Consider the following 12,837-nt stretch of genomic DNA (forward strand, 5'->3'; position numbering starts at 1 on the left):
AGAGATCCAGCAGTTTTTAGAATTTATCTGCAGATATCTGCAGACATCGAATGTTGCAGCGTGGTAACAAAATTGGACTTAAGACTTTAACCTATTGGGAGTGTTTGTTATTTTCCAAGACACAGTTCTCGAAGGGGAAGATAAACGACTTGCATCCAAATGCAATTGTTACTTTGTCTTCTTTGCAATATCATGAAGCCTGGGTATAATTTGTTTGTGAAGTTAAAATTGATTAGATATTGATAAGATTTGCTGTTCAAGCTTCTAATAGGGCTGAAATTTTCTTGATAATGGCGCCTGTTAATGCCGGCGATGCACAATGACTGTCAGCAGACAACGGCTTCCACATCTCCGTAGAACTTGAGTTGGGCGTTGGTGGAGGTGCCAAGAAAAAACACTGCGCCCTCTAACGCCACCCGCGTGGTGACGTCAATGAGCGTGCAATGCCCCTCTAGCGCCACTACCACGATATTTGGTTTGTGCGGCGGCTCAATGGGCAGGCATCCATACAGCCGACAAAAAGCAGTCGTAACATCGGGGATCCTAGACGGCATCGCCCAGAGAGCAAGGTAAGTTTTTCTCTTTATTTATTTCAGCATTTATTTATTAGTTGCAACAGTGGGGAAGTGTGGGTGTGGGTCAGAGATGTTTTTTTTTCTCCCTGTTTTTGTAGCTGGCATGCCGGCAGCCTTCCGCTGGGAAATTGAGTAGGCCTCCTGAACTTCCGCCCCATTGGCGTCTGAGGATGAGTGTGCAATGTCACTTTTAGCACTGCTTTCTCACCTTTGGGCATAAAAACTGAATTTGGCAGTTTGAGGCTGTACCTAATGCACCTAATATCAGCACTCAGCCGGTAACACTGCCTCAAAAACAGCCATGACCAATTTCAACCCCATTGTTCTTTGGTGAATTGGATTAAATCACCTGGATGCAATCTGGTATTAATGTACATTCTTGTGAAAGTCAGGGAAATACAGTAAATTGATATCCTTTCTCTTGGCAATGTTTGTGTCATTGCCTTTTCTGAACAATAAGAGAATCGCAATTGATAGCATGGCCACTAAATGACACATTGGGATCTTGCAGAGGGAGATGAGCAAGGATCTTCAGACACCGTGTGAATAAGATCACCTGAAAGTCAGAGAATGGCTTGGATCAGATGTCACAGGTGGCATGATATTGCAATACTGGTGTGTGTGTGTGTGTGTGCGCAAATGTCAATGTGTTATGTGTGAAGTAACTATCATACGGGAATGCATGATGAATTTTGATTGAAGAATGGGTCTCAGACATCCTCAGTTATTGACAACAACACAACATGAAATTGCTGATGTCGCTCAGGAGAATTAGGCAACTTTTTAATTCATGAAAGCATTGAGATATACGTCATAGAGAAACCGACTTTGAAATAATCAGGATAGAATTAAACACACGGTTATCTGCCAGGCGGAATTGATAATAGCACAGAAAATAGCTTTAGGGATTCTGGTCATTGCATTATGCTGTGTAAGGAAGTCAATAAGGGACTAGATAATATAAGGAAGGGTAAGGAGAAAGCAAGGACACTAAGAGGAAGTCAGGATTATTAAAGACAAAGAAGGATATAAAACACTTTGCTAAAAAGAAATGTAACCCATAATTTTTTTTTAAAGTAGGACGTGTTGGCATATGGAACTCGTTAATTCATCTTCTGAAAGGTATTCATGTTCAACTCATTCATATCGGGGGAGAAAGGTGGTTGGCATTAGAAACATAGAAACATAGAAAATAGGTGCAGGAGTAGGCCATTCAGCCCTTTGAGCCTGCATCGCCATTCAATGAGTTCATGGCTGAACATGCAACTTCAGTACCCCATTCCTGCTTTCTCGCCATACCCCTTGATCCCCCTAGTAGTAAGGACTACATCTAACTCCTTTTTGAATATATTTAGTGAATTGGCCTCAACAACTTTCTGTGGTAGAGAATTCCACAGGTTCACCACTCTCTGGGTGAAGAGGTTTCTCCTCATCTCGGTCCTAAATGGCTTACCCCTTATCATTAGACTGTGACCCCTGGTTCTGGACTTTCCCAACATTGGGAACATTCTTCCTGCATCTAACCTGTCTAAACCCGTCAGAATTTTAAACGTTTCTATGAGATCCCCTCTCATTCTTCTGAACTCCAGTGAATACAAGCCCAGTTGATCCAGTCTTTCTTGATATGTCAGTCCCGCCATCTCAGGAATCATTCTGGTGAACCTTCGCTGCACTCCCTCAATAGCAAGAATGCCCTTCCTCAAGTTAGGAAACCAAAGCTGTACACAATACTCCAGGTGTGGCCTCACCAAGGCCCTGTACAACTGTAGTAACACCTCCCTGCCCCTGTACACAAATCCCCTTGCTATGAAGGCCAACATGCCACTTGCTTTCTTAACCGCCTGCTGTACCTGCATGTAGGGATTCAAATTCCTGGGGCATTGGAACCGGTTCTGGGGGAGGTGGGACCAGTACAAACCGGACGGTCTGCACCTGGGCAGGACCAGAACCAATGTCCTAGGGGGAGTGTTTGCTAGTGCTGTTGGGGAGGAGTTAAACTAATATGGCAGGGGGATGGGAACCTATGCAGGGAGACAGAGGGAGACAAAAAGGAGGCAAAAGCAAAAGACAGAAAGGAGATGAAGAAAAGTGGAGGGCAGAGAAACCCAAGGCAAAGAACAAAAAGGGCCACTATACAGCAAAATTCTAAAAGGACAAAGGGTGTTAAAAAAAACAAGCCTGAAGGCTTTGTGTCTTAATGCAAGGAGTATCCGCAATAAGGTGGATGAATTAACTGTGCAAATAGATGTTAACAAATATGATGTGATTGGGATTACGGAGACATGGCTCCAGGATGATCAGGGCTGGGAACTCAACATCCAGGGGTATTCAACATTCAGGAAGGATAGAATAAAAGGAAAAGGAGGTGGGGTAGCATTGCTGGTTAAAGAGGAGATTAATGCAATAGTTAGGAAAGACATTAGCTTGGATGATGTGGAATCTATATGGGTAGAGCTGCAGAACACTAAAGGGCAAAAGACGTTAGTGGGAGTTGTGTACAGACCTCCAAACAGTAGTAGTGATGTTGGGGAGTGCATCAAACAGGAAATTAGGAGTGCATGCAATAAAGGTGCAGCAGTTATAATGGGTGACTTTAATATGCACATAGATTGGGCTAGCCAAACTGGTAGCAATACGGTGGAGGAGGATTTCCTGGAGTGCATAAGGGATGGTTTTCTAGACCAATATGTCGAGGAACCAACTAGGGGGGAGGCCATCTTAGACTGGGTGTTGTGTAATGAGAGAGGATTAATTAGCAATCTCATTGTGCGAGGCCCCTTGGGGAAGAGTGACCATAATATGGTGGAATTCTGCATTGGGATGGAGAATGAAACAGTTAATTCAGAGACCATGGTCCAGAACTTAAAGAAGGGTAACTTTGAAGGTATGAGGCGTGAATTGGCTAAGATAGATTGGCGAATGATACTTAAGGGGTTGACTGTGGATGGGCAATGGCAGACATTTAGAGACCGCATGGATGAATTACAACAATTGTATATTCCTGTCTGGTGTAAAAATAAAAAAGGGAAGGTGGCTCAACCGTGGTTATCTAGGGAAATCAGGGATAGTATTAAAGCCAAGGCAGTGGCATACAAATTGGCCAGAAATAGCAGCGAACCTGGAGACTGGGAGAAATTTAGAACTCAGCAGAGGAGGACAAAGAGTTTGATTAGGGCAGGGAAAATGGAGTACGAGAAGAAGCTTGCAGGGAACATTAAGGCGGATTGCAAAAGTTTCGATAGGTATGTAAAGAGAAAAAGGTTAGTAAAGACAAACGTAGGTCCCCTGCAGTCAGAATCAGGAGAATTCATAACGGGGAACAAAGAAATGGCAGACCAATTGAACAAGTACTTTGGTTCAGTATTCACTAAGGAGGACACCAACAACCTTCCGGATATAAAAGGGGTCAGAGGGTCGAGTAAGGAGGAGGAACTGAGGGAAATCTTTATTAGTCGGGAAATTGTGTTGGGGAAATTGATGGGATTGAAGGCCGATAAATCCCCAGGGCCTGATGGACTGCATCCCAGAGTACTTAAGGAGGTGGCCTTGGAAATAGCGGATGCATTGACAGTCATTTTCCAACATTCCATTGACTCTGGATCAGTTCCTATCGAGTGGAGGGTAGCCAATGTAACCCCACTTTTTAAAAAAGGAGGGAGAGAGAAAGCAGGGAATTATAGACCGGTCAGCCTGACCTCAGTAGTGGGTAAAATGATGGAATCAATTATTAAGGATGTCATAGCAGCGCATTTGGAAAAAGGTGACATGATAGGTCCAAGTCAGCATGGATTTGTGAAAGGGAAATCATGCTTGACAAATCTTCTGGAATTTTTTGAGGATGTTTCCAGTAAAGTGGACAAAGGAGAACAAGTTGATGTGGTATGTTTGGACTTTCAGAAGGCTTTCGACAAGGTCCCACATAGGAGATTAATGTGCAAAGTTAGAGCACATGGGATTGGGGGTAGTGTGCTGACGTGGATTGAGAACTGGTTGTCAGACAGGAAGCAAAGAGTAGGAGTAAATGGGTACTTTTCAGAATGGCAGGCAGTGACTGGTGGGGTACCGCAGGGTTCTGTGCTGGGGCCCCAGCTGTTTACATTGTACATTAATGATTTAGACGAGGGGATTAAATGTAGTATCTCCAAATTTGCGGATGACACTAAGTTGGGTGGCAGTGTGAGCTGCGAGGAGGATGCTATGAGGTTGCAGAGTGACTTGGATAGGTTAGGTGAATGGGCAAATGCGTGGCAGATGAAGTATAATGTGGATAAATGTGAGGTTATCCACTTTGGTGGTAAAAACAGAGAGACAGACTATTATCTGAATGGTGACAGATTAGTAAAAGGGGAGGTGCAACGAGACCTGGGTGTCATGGTACATCAGTCACCGAAGGTTGGCATGCAGGTACAGCAGGCGGTTAAGAAAGCAAATGGCATGTTGGCCTTCATAGCGAGGGGATTTGAGTACAGGGGCAGGGAGGTGTTGCTACAGTTGTACAGGGCCTTGGTGAGGCCACACCTGGAGTATTGTGTGCAGTTTTGGTCTCCTAACTTGAGGAAGGACATTCTTGCTATTGAGGGAGTGCAGCGAAGATTCACCAGATTGATTCCCGGGATGGTGGGACTGACCTATCAAGAAAGACTGGATCAACTGGGCTTGTGTTCACTGGAGTTCAGAAGAGTGAGAGGGGACCTCATAGAAACGTTTAAAATTCTGACGGGTTTGGACAGGTTGGATGCAGGAAGAATGTTCCCAATGTTGGGGAAGTCCAGAACCAGGGGTCACAGTCTAAGGATAAGGGGTAAGCCATTTAGGACCGAGATGAGGAGGGACTTCTTCACCCAGAGAGTGGTGAACCTGTGGAATTCTCTACCACGGAAAGTAGTTGAGGCCAATTCACTAAATATTTTCAAAAGGGAGTTGGATGAAGTCCTTACTACTCGGGGGATCAAGGGGTATGGCGAGAAAGCAGGAAGGGGCTACTGAAGTTTCATGTTCAGCCATGAACTCATTGAATGGCGGTGCAGGCTAGAAGGGCTGAATAGCCTGCTCCTGCACCTATTTTCTATGTTTCTATGCCAACCTTCAATGACTGATGTGCCATGACATCCAGGTCTCGTTGCACCTCCCCTTTTCCTAATCTGTCACCATTCAGATAATAGTCTGTCTCTCTGTTTTTACCACCAAAGTAGATAACCTCACATTTATCCACATTATACTTCATCTGCCATGCATTTGTCCACTCACCTAACCTATCCAAGTCACTCTGCAGCCTCATAGCATCCTCCTCGCAGCTCACACTGCCACCCAACTTAGTGTCATCCGCAAATTTGGAGATACTACATTTAATCCCCTCGTCTAAATCATTAATGTACAATGTAAACAGCTGGGGCCCCAGCATAGAACCTTGCGGTACCTCACTAGTCACTGCCTGCCATTCTGAAAAGTACCCATTTACTCCTACTCTTTGCTTCCTGTCTGCCAACCAGTTCTCAATCCACGTCAGCACACTACCCCCAATCCCATGTGCTTTAACTTTGCACATTTATCTCTTGTGTGGGACCTTGTCGAAAGCCTTCTGAAAGTCCAAATACACCACATCAACTGGTTGTCCCTCATCCACTCTACTGGAAACATCCTCAAAAAATTCCAGAAGATTTGTCAAGCATGATTTTCCTTTCACAAATCCATGTTGACTTGGACCTATCATGTTACCTCTTTCCAAATGCGCTGCTATGACATCCTTAACAATTGATTCCATCATTTTACCCACTACCGATGTCAGGCTGACCGGTCTATAATTCCCTGTTTTCTCTCTCCCTCCTTTTTTAAAAAGTGGGGTTACATTGGCTAGCCTCCACTCCATAGGAACTGATCCAGAGTCTATGGAATGTTGGAAAATGACTGTCAATGCATCTGTTATTTCCAAGGCCACCTCCTTAAGTACTCTGGGATGCAGACCATCCGGCCCTGGGGATTTATCGGCCTTCAATCCCATCAATTTCTCCAACACAATTTCCCGACTAATAAGGATTTCCCTCAGTTCCTCCTTCTTACTAGACCCTCTGACCCCTTTTATATCCGGAAGGTTGTTTGTGTCCACCTTAGTGAATACCGAACCAAAGTTCTTGTTCAATTGGTCTGCCATTTCTTTGTTCCCCGTTGTGACTTCCCCTGATTCTGACTGCAGGGGACTTACGTTTGTCTTTACTAACCTTTTTCTCTTTACATATCTATAGAAGCTTTTGCAGTCCATTTTAATGTTCCCTGCAAGCTTCCTCTCGTACTCTATTTTCCCTTCCCTAATCAAACCTTTTGTACTCCTCTGCTGAGTTCTAAATTTCTCCCAGTCCCCGGGTTCACTGCTATTTCTGGCCAATTTGTATGCCACTTCCTTGGCTTTAATACTATCCCTGATTTCCCTTGACAGCCACGGTTGAGCCACCTTCCCTTTTTTATTTTTACGCCAGACAGGGATGTACAATTGTTAGTGAGAGAGAGAGAGAGAGATTTCACTTCGCAACAGCCGGTGTTCGCAACCAACCAGCCTTGGATATGTTCATAATAGAATGTTTAGATTAAAAATGGTATGATTGTGATGAGAGTGTCTGGAAGGGTTATGCTTCCCACAGCAAGGCAACGACATTTTTTGTGCATCTAATGTTGTTGATGCATGTTGAAGAAAATATAGACTTGTGTCTCTGGACTATGCAGTAGCCATATTCGGCAAAGCCAGTTCCCGTTTGATAAGAAAACAGTGTATAAATATAAGCTTGTCCCATTGTTTAAGCAGCTCAAGAAGGAACTCCTGTCTAAGTTTGTGTCCTCTTTCTGTGACTATATTCCGCTGGTAAATTGCTTTTTATGCTGAAGTTAAAGAATACAATGATTCTAACTAGATGACTGAATTCATTACTACTCAAGTGAACAACACAGATTGTTTTAAAACAATATCCATTACCAATGCCTTTTGCCTTGCACCATCATCCCTTTTGTCATTTAAACACTACTACCTTCCAACCTATCAGAGACCTTCTCTTTTGTTCTTTCCTCCCATCCCCTCCCCTCCCCTCCTTTTCCCTGCCTCTGTACTTGCTTAAAAAACTGTTGACTGCATTTATTTTCACCACAAGTGGGTTGGACCAGATTTCTGATTGGTCCCCTTGCAAGACAAGACACCCGCAACAGTTTGTCTGGAATGTGTAATTTGATCCTGCCTGATGGAGAGTAATTCAAGGTCGCTGCAATGTGTAATTTGATCCAGTCATTGTCACAGGCAGGTTCCCTGAGCCAAGCTTTTCCAGTGTACTGTGGAGCATCACCTAGGAAAGCAAGATAACTTTTGCACAAACCTCTTTCCCAACATCCACAAACAGGACTGCCCCAGTAGACCCATCATTTCAGCCTGTTCTTGCCCTACAGAATCTATTTCTTCCTATCTCGACTCTATTTTTTTCTCCCTTTGTCTACTCTCTTCCCACCTACATCCGCAACTCCTCCCATGCCCTCCGTCACTTTTACAGTTTCCAGTTTCCTGGCCCCAGCCATCTCCTTTACACCATGGACGTCCAATCCCTCTACGCTTCCATCCGCCACCAGGATGGCCTGAGGGCGCTTGCTTCTTCCTCGAGCAGAGACCCAATCAGTCCCCATCCCCCACCACCCTCCTCTGCCTGGCTGAACTTATTCTCACATTGAACAACTTCTCCTTTAACTCCACTCACTTTCTCCAAATTAAAGGTGTTGATATGGGAACCTGCATGGATCCGAGCTATGTCTGCCTTTTCGTGGGATATGTGGAACAATCTTTGTTCCAGTCCTACTCGGGTCCCCTCCCTCACCTCTTTTTCCGATACATTGATGACTGTATCAGTGCTGATTCCTGCTCTCGCCCTGAACTTGAAAATTTCATTCACTTTGCATCCAATTTCCACCCTTCCCTCACCTTCACATGGTCCATCTCCAACTCTTCCCTTCTCTTCCTCAATTTCTCTGTCTCCATTTTTGGGGATAGGCTTTCGACCAGTATCCATTATAAGCACACTGACTCCCACAACTACTTGGACGACACTTCCTCCCACCCCACATCCTGTAAGGACTCCATTCCATTCTCCCAGTTTCTCCAACTCCATCGCATCTGCTCTGACGATGCCATCTTTCACACTAGTGCCTCTGACGTGTGTTCCTTTTTCCTCAACCAAGGATTCCCCTCCACCATGGTTAACATGGCCCTCGACCATATTCATTCTCACTCCTTCCCCTCCCTCTCAGAACCATGACAGGGTTCCCCTTTGTTATACTCATAATAAATGGTCAGACTGAGTACTGTGTGTAATGAGCAAGTGTGACCTTAGCTCCTTTATTAAGGTTCCAGAGTGCAAGTACCTCGTGTATGGCCTGCTTATATACTGTGCTCCCAAGGGATGCTGGGATCCCTTGGGATTCCAACAGGTGGGCCCTCTGGTGGTCAGGTGTGATGCAGGTTACAAGAGGTTAAATACATAACATCACTCCCCCGTGAAGTCAACAGTGCACTTATTTACAAGGTGAGATGATCTGGGGCTTTGCGCTCCCTTGTCGATCGTCTCAGTACAAATGCTGCTGTGAGTGGGTTGGTCACTTCTTCATTGGCCTGTTGGGCAGCCAGCCTTGCCGGGCTGCTGGGGATGATGAGTTTGGCTTTGTGGTCAACTGTGATGTCAGTTGCCACTTGTGTGTGTGTTGGAAGGTCAAAGTTGGTGGAGTCCTCTTCAGGTTGTTCGTAGCTGTTGGTGAACCACAATTTGATTTGGTACAAATGATTTCTGTGCGTTTGTCCATTGGTCAGTTTGACCTGAAACACCCTACTCCCCTCTTTGGCTGTGACCGTGTCAGTGAGCCATTTGGGACCATGTCCATAATTGAGCACAAACACAGGATCATTGATCTCAATATCGCTTGACAAATTTGCACGGTCATGGTACACACTTTGTTGATGCTGCTTGTCCTCCACGTGATCATGTAGCTCAGGGTAGACCAGGGAGAACCTTGTTTTAAGCACCCTTTTCATGAGCAGTTCAGCTGGGGGAATCCCGGTGAGTAACTGGGGTCTGGTGCGGTAGCTGAGCAGTACTCGGGACAACTGGGTCTGCAGGGAGCCTTCCAACATGCGTTTCAAGCTTTGCTTGATGGTCTGAAATGCTCATTCTGCCTGGCCATTGGATGCGGGCTTGAACGGGGCAGATGTGACATGTTTGATCCTGTTGCGGGTCATGAATTCTTTGAATTCAGCACTGGTGAAGCATGGCCCATTGTCGCTGACTTGGACATCAGGCAAGCCGTGCGTGGCAAACATAGCTCATAGACTTTCAATGGTGGCCGTGGATACGCTTACAGACATTATTGCACATTCAATCCACTGTGGGTAAGCGTCTACGACAACCAAAAACATTTTGCCTAGGAATGGGCCCGCATAGTCTACATGGATCCTTGACCACGGTTTGGATGGCCAGGACCACAAACATAGTGGTACCTCTCTGGGTGCATTGCTCAACTGAGAGCAAGTGTTGCACTGGCGCACACATGACTCTAAATCTGAGTTGATGCCAGGCCACCACACGTGGGATCTGGCTATGGCTTTCATCATTACGATGCCTGGGTGGGTGTTGTGCAGTTCACAAATGAATGTGTCTCTGCCTTTCTTGGGCAAGACTATGCGATTGCCCCACAAAAGACAGTCCGCCCGCAGGGACAGCTCATCTTTGCATCTGTGGAACTGCTTAATCGCTTCCTGCATCTCCACTGGGACACTGGACCAGCTCCCATGAAGGACACAGTTTTTTTACCAAGGACAGTAAAGGATCCTGGCTGATCCAGGTCCTGATCTGACGGGCCGTAACAGGGGATTTCTCGTTCTCAAATGCCTCCATGACCATGAGCAAGTCCGCTGGCTGTGCCATTTCCACCCCGGTGGTGGGCAATGGCAGCCGACTGAGAGCATCTGCGCAGTTCTCTGTGCCCAATCTGTGGTGGATTACATAGTTGTATGCCGACAGCATGAGCGCCCATCTTTGGATACGGGCAGAAGCATTGGTATTAATCCCTTTGCTCTCCGAAAATAGTGATATGAGCGGCTTGTGGTCAGGTTCAAGCTAAACTTGAGGCCAAATAAGTATTGGTGCATTTTTTTTTACTCCGTAAACGCACGCCAGAGCCTTTTTTTCAACCATGCTGTAGGCCCTTTTGGCCTTGGACAAACTTCTGGATGCATACGCAACTGATTGCAAAATTTCCGATTCATTAGCCTGTTGTAACACACACCTGACCCCGTATGACGACGCATCGCAAGCTAACACCAATCATTTACATGGGTTATACAGGACAAGCAGTTTGTTAGAACACAATAAGTTTCTGGCTTTCTTAAAGACAGCCTCTTGTGAATTCCCCCATACCCAGTCGTCTCCCTTGCACAGCAGCGCACGTAGGGGTTCTAGCAGGGTGCTTAGCCCAGATAGGAAATTACCGAAGTAGTTAAGGAGTCCCAGGAACAACCGCAGCTCCATCACGTTCTGTGGTTGCTGCGCGTTCTTGATGGCCTCCATCTTGGTGTTGGTAGGTCTGATGCTGTCTGCTGCCATTCTCCTTCCTAAGAATTCGACGTCCTGTGCCAGGAAAACAAACTTCGAGTGTTTAAATCTGAGTCCCATGCAATCCAACCGACTAAGAACCTCCTCCAGATTCTTCAAGTGCTCCATGGTGTCCCGACTTGTAACCAATATGTCATCCTGGAAGACTACTGTGCAAGGAACCAACTTTAGCAGGCTCTCCATGTTCCGCTGGAAGATCGCCGCGGCCGACCGAATCCCGAACGGGCACCGGTTGTAGATCAATAGATCTTTGTGCGTGTTGATGCAGGTGAGGCCTTTCGAAGACTCCTCCAGCTCTTGTGTCATGTAGGCTGAAGTCAGGTCCAGCTTGGTGAATATCTTCCCTCCAGCCAGGGTCGCGAATAGGTCATGTGCCTTGGGTAGCGGGTACTGGTCCTGCAGCGAAAAACGGTTAATCGTTACTTTATAGACCCCGCAAATTCTAACCATACCGTCCTCCTTGAGTATCAGAACAATTGGACTGGCCCAGTCGTTGAATTCCACCGGCGCGATGATGCCTTCATGTTGCAGCCTGTCCAGCTTGATTTCCACTTTTTCACGCATCATGTACAGTATCGCCCGAGCCTTGTGGTGGATGGGTCGCGTACCGGGAACCAAATGGATCTGCACTTTCACCCCCGAGAAGCTTCCAATGCCTGGCTCAAATAACGAAGGGAACTTGCTTAGAACCTGGGTACATGCGGTGTCGTCGACGGACGAAAGCGCTCGGATGTCGTCCCAGTTCCAGCGGATTTTCCCCAGCCAGCTTCTGCCAAACAACGTGGGGCCATCCCCTGGCACAATCCACAGCGGGAGTTTGTGTACTGCTTCATCATAGGAGAGTTTGACTTTAGCACTGCCAATTACAGGGATTAGTTCCTTTGTGTAAGACCTTAGTTTTGTGTGAATGGGGCTGAGCTTGGGCCTGTGTGCCTTCTTTCCCCACAGCCTGTTGAAGGCCATTTTACTGATTATGGACTGACTTGCCCCCGTGTCCAGCTCCATAGGCACTGGATTACCGTTCAGTTCAACTTTCAACATTATTGGTAGGCATTTCGTCGTGAACGTGCCTCCTCCATATGAGTTTCCAATTCTGTCTGATCCACTGTGGATTGATCTTCCTCTGCAATGTGGTGGTTTGCAGGGTTTGCAGGGTTTGCAGCTCGCCTGCACATTCGTTGGAGGTGTTCCATTGTTCTGCAGCCTTTGCACGCATATTGCTTAAAGTGGCATTGATGGGGCCGATGATCACCTCTGCAGCGCCAACAAGGTGTTAACTGCCTCGCATTAACAAATGATGGCGGACTCTGGATCAATTGAGGTTGGGCCACAGCAACCGACATGTACGTTCTGCCCTGTACATTTCTGCTCAAAACCGACGTTACTTTATGCACAGAAATGGCCAGAACTTCTTTGTTCTGGGAAATCTGCTTGGTGTTGTCGCTGGTGGACATAAATGCCTGGGCTATCGTTATGCCTTTACTCAGTTTCGGAGTTTCTACATTCAACAGTTTGCGAAGGATTGTCTCATGTCCGATGTCCAGTACAAAAAAGTTTCTGAGCATTTGTTCTAGGAATCACTCAAACTCACAATGTCCTGCAAGGTGCCTCAGTTCGGCAACGTAACTCGCCATTTC

The sequence above is a fragment of the Pristiophorus japonicus genome, chromosome 1 (assembly GCF_044704955.1).
Source record: "Pristiophorus japonicus isolate sPriJap1 chromosome 1, sPriJap1.hap1, whole genome shotgun sequence".
In the NCBI taxonomy this organism is placed as follows: domain Eukaryota; kingdom Metazoa; phylum Chordata; class Chondrichthyes; family Pristiophoridae; genus Pristiophorus; species Pristiophorus japonicus.